This window comes from Panulirus ornatus, chromosome 5 (assembly GCF_036320965.1).
Source record: "Panulirus ornatus isolate Po-2019 chromosome 5, ASM3632096v1, whole genome shotgun sequence".
Lineage (NCBI taxonomy): Eukaryota > Metazoa > Arthropoda > Malacostraca > Decapoda > Palinuridae > Panulirus > Panulirus ornatus.
In genome coordinates this window covers 16896716-16901392 of record NC_092228.1, presented here as the reverse complement: position 1 = coordinate 16901392, position 4677 = coordinate 16896716, and the positions used below count along the sequence as shown (strand labels likewise).

Below are 4677 nucleotides of genomic sequence, written 5' to 3'. Positions count from 1 at the left end.
TTTGAGGTGTACCTCCAGCCTCAGATGAGGTTATGGAAAAAGTAGAATTTGACGATTGAAAGTCGTCCTCAGATTAGTCTCTCGTCCCAAGACGAACCTGTAAACCTTCAAGGTTGGCATTCGTCCTCAAGCTAAGCATGTCATCCTTGGACGAACCTGTAAACCTTCGAGGTTGACATTCGTCCTCAAGCTAAGCATGTCATCCTTGGACGAACCTGTAAACCTTCAAGGTTGACATTCGTCCTCAAGCTAAGCATGTCATCCTTGGATGAACCCCGTAAACCTTCAAGGTTGACATTCGTCCTCAAGCTTCTCATCCTGGGACGAACCAGTAAACCTTCAAGGTTGACATTCGTCCTCAAGCTTCTCATCCTGGGACGAACCAGTAAACCTTCAAGGTTGACATTCGTCCTCAAGCTTCTCATCCTGGGATGAACCTGTCAACCTTCAACACTCGTTCTCGAGCAGTTCACTTATCCTTAAGACGAATCGTATGACCCTCGACAGGAGATATATCTTCCTCAGACTAACCTCGTCTGAAGAGCCTCTCCTCCTCGAGTACAACCATCCATCCTCAGCCAACGTTCATCGTGCGTAGGGATCATTCTCGTACGAGCCCATCTGGCGAGTCACGCATTCCCAGATGAGCCGCTTGTTCGAACGTTCCGTTTCATGAGTTCTCCAGAGGCTGAAGCTGAGGAGATCTCGGTAGCCCTGAAGCTGAGAAGATCTCGGTGCCCTGAAGCTGAGGAGACCTCGATAGCCCTGAGGCTGAGGAGACCTCGCTACCCCTGAAGCTTTGGAGACCTCTCTATCCCTGAAGCTGAGAAGATCTCGTTTACCTTGAAGCTGAGGAGACCTCTCGATAGCCTCTCAGCTCATCAGCTGAGACTGTTCGCTGAGGGAAGAACGACTTGCCCCTTGAGCCATCCCCGGGCGAAATTTTCTCACGCATTTCGATGCGTATCTCAGGCTATATAAACTCCCGTGTTATGATATCCACGTTTATGTTTCCACTTTTTTCTTCTTCTTAGCTGGACGAGTCAGACGACGGAGGCGGTTAAGATCGATGGTTTAATCCCATTAACTTTAGTGGCAGGGAGAGATTTAGGACACATGGGGGGGAAGGGGGGCTTAAAAGTCTGATTTCAAATCAGGATGGGAAAAGGCGAAGGATTTATGAGTTCGGAGCATGACACATACACTTGCCCGCGTTGACTTCACTCTAAATGTTTGCGATGGTATCTGTGGGACGGATGGTTTTTTTTTTCCAGAAGGGTAAGTCTCCCTCCGTGGTGTAGCGGCTATCGCAGCTGACCGTGTGGCGGTCACGGGGCCCATCACTGGGGTCGAGTGTGATAGGTTCGAATCCGGGTTGCGGCAGTTGGTCTGCAGTCCACCGAGCTCTTCCTCTTCCGCTTAGGTTTTGGTCGATGGAATAGGTACCTGGCTCAGGCTAGGATATATATATATATATATATATATATATATATATATATATATATATATATATATATATATATATATATATATATATATATATTGTCCACGGGGGAAGTGAAACAGGTTAAGTTCCGAAGTGCACTTTCGTGTAATAATCACATCATCAAGGGGGAGACACAAGAAAGAAATATGGCAGTCAGTTGATATACAATGAAGAGACGTAGCTGGGACGCCGTATGGGAAACAAATTGCATTCCTAGCTACGTCTCTTCGTACGAGCGTGCCTCACTCTCTGAAAGAACACTGTCGTTCGAAGTGTTATCTTCTCATAAGCCTTTCGTATGCCAATCTTTACGCTTCCCACGCAGGTGCGCGCGCGCACACACACACACACACACACACACACACACACACACACACACACACACACTCGCCTCTCGCTGCCCTGCACGTGGGTAGGCCCGAGCGACATCAACACATTGAATGTCTGTACTTCGCTACTCGTCTCATGTTTCTCTCTGGAAAATCCCAGAAGCCCTTTTCATACCCGACACATACTCTTACCTCTCTCTCTCTCTCTCTCTCTCTCTCTCTCTCTCTCTCTCTCTCTCTCTCTCTCTCTCTCTCTCCAACCTAAGATACTCGAAAGATATTTCTTTTCTTCTTTAATTAGATTAAGGTTTTATATACGCAGCTGTTTCACATAGCCATAATTCATCTCGTATCGCGTTTCCTCACCCTTAGATCACATCCCTTGGAGGTTTGCCTTTACGTGGTCTGGGTTGAGTAGCGTGGTATGTGAGCCCCGTACTTCCAGAGAGGGGGTTCCAGTCCCACGCCAACACCAGGGAATTATGAGGCATTTTGCTCATTTGTAAGGGCGGGCCGGCGTGGCTCGCCCGTGCACTGGGTGTTATCAAGTGAGTGGACGGGATCAGGGCATCTCCGCCGTCGCCTCCACACATGCAAACACTGCTGAGTGTGTGCCGTACCATCGTACCCTTCGTGTACCATCCTCGGGTACCTGAGTTACCATGCTTGTGTACCCAAGTGCCATGCTGCTATAGTCTGGTACCATTCTCTCGTACCGAGCTACCATGCTTCAGGTACCATCGTGTCCCTAGGATAAATGGTATGATGGTACGGGTTGATGGAGAGCTGCCGGGTGAGGAGGGAGTTTGGCAGGTGAGCTGAACCCAAACATGAGAATCAAAGAGGATTATGAGCGAGGCGGAGGACATCGTAATTCATGAGGGTTTAATGAACAGGTGATCACCTCATACTCAATTCGTTGACCGTATGAGGCTTGGTTCATTTTAGTGAGACGTTGTGTCGGAGGTTCGGCTTTAGTGGTTGTTGTACATTCTCTGCGCCTTTTGATTCACTAGGGTTTGCGTGAGATTCGAAACGGTTCGACGGTGAAGGGATTCATGTCTTAAGTTTCTGTTCGTTTCATTTCGAATCGGCTCATTTATGGGATTCGCTTCCTTTCGAATCGGTTCATTTATGCGATTCCGTTCATTTATGAGATACGGTTCATTTCAGTTTACATTGACTTAAGTTTTCGTTGAACGAACGTGAATTAGGATTCTGCTGAGTCTGCTTTAATTGTTAGACTAATTACAGGTTTGGTCGGGTGTATGTAACAATAGGTCGGGTAGGTATTGTGTGTGTGTGTGTGTGTGTGTGTGTGTGTGTGTGTGGAGCAGGAGTGACTGAAAGGAGTTGTTCCTTCGACCATTTCATAAGCGGTCCGAGTCGGGCTGGCTATTAGGAGGGACATCCGTGGTTCACTAGACACTTTATTAGGAATGCAACACCATGACCCACCAGTAGCAACAAGGCAGACGTGTCACACATGAGAAGTGAGGCTTTGGGGAAACGATTGACGATCGGCCTCTCGAGCTACAGACTCACTTGACAGACAAGTCCTTCCCTCCCTATAGACTCACTTGACAGACAGTCCTTCCCTCCCTACAAACTCACTTGACAGACAAGTCCTTCCCTCGCTACAGAATCACTTGACAGACAAGTCCTTCCCTCCCTATAGACTCACTTGACAGAGAAGTCCTTCCCTCCCTACAGACTCACTTGACAGACAGGTCCTTCCCTCCCTACGATCATCCGCAGAGAATCGCTACCTTTTTGCGACGTTCGGTGGAGATCACGACGGGATCGTAGGTTTACTGCAGCCTCCTCGCTGGCTTGTCTTGCGTTGTACGATGGTCTGCGTCGGTGAAAAGGGAACGGAGGTGGTCGGTCTGGAGTTGTGGTGTCTGGAACCATTTTGTGGTATGACGTTCGTGTGGCAGAGACCATAACCCCCAAACCGTAATGTAAACATCGCTACTGTGTTGTAGATATCATTTATGGTATTTCAGTTGTACAAAAACTTCGCCTTGATTTAAACTGTATCTTTTCTTTGTTTTCACATTTCGTAAGGACAGTGGTAAAGTAATTTCGTACCATCAGGTATGTTTATTCGTGGATTAGTACATTGATCGTGTATAAAACTGATGTTACATCTCAAATGATAACCAATTTCACGGTGTTATGATAACCAACTTCGTCATCCGTGTGTGTGTGTGTGTGTGTGTGTGTGTGTGTGTGTGTGTGTGTGTGTGTATGTATGTGTGTGTGTGTGTGTGTCTAATTTTGTTGACTTGTTCTTTTCTTATTTCCAGATCGCCCCGTAGCTGAACTGGTGAGTTGCCCGTCTTGCGTTTTCTTTCCTGAGGAATTGAAAATTAAAAAAGGGAACCTATCAGTTACCCCGCCGGCTGCCACACTGCGGCTGTCTCCTTCCCTCTGTGGATACTGATAGCTTTTGCTCGGGAAGGATCTTCAAGGTAATGTGACATGTGTTTTTTGTGGTCGTGGTAGAATCCTTCCCACGTACATTCCCTGCGAGTCGTAGAAAGGCGACTAAAAGGTGTGTGGGGGGAGGAGCGGGGTAGGCGCGCTGGAAATCCTCCACCCTCCTGTTGTTTTCTTTTCCCAAAGAAGGAACAGAAAAAGGGAATCCTAAGTGAAGACTTTTCCCTCCGAGGCTCACTCGTCTGTTCTTGACGCTACCTCGCTTACGCGGGAAATGGCGAGTATGTCTATGGGATTTTCCAATGTTACCCAGAACCACAGAAGGCAGGATCGCTATTGTGTATTCATAATGGGACACTTTCTGTATAGCTTCTCAACAATATGTACATAAAGTAGAAGCATTAAGTTCGTGTCGTA

At 47.4% G+C, this 4677-nt stretch overlaps 1 long non-coding RNA gene across 1 annotated transcript in view; it reads left to right on the top strand.

Annotated features, from left to right (window-relative positions):
- Nucleotides 1-4275, top strand: part of LOC139746736 (uncharacterized) — an 814741-nt gene extending 810466 nt beyond the window's left edge. Inside the window, exon 4 of the long non-coding RNA XR_011712212.1 lies at nucleotides 4128-4275. This is a non-coding gene — a long non-coding RNA (uncharacterized lncRNA). The remainder of the gene's footprint in view (nucleotides 1-4127) is intronic.
- The last annotated feature ends 402 nt before the right edge of the window (nucleotides 4276-4677 follow it).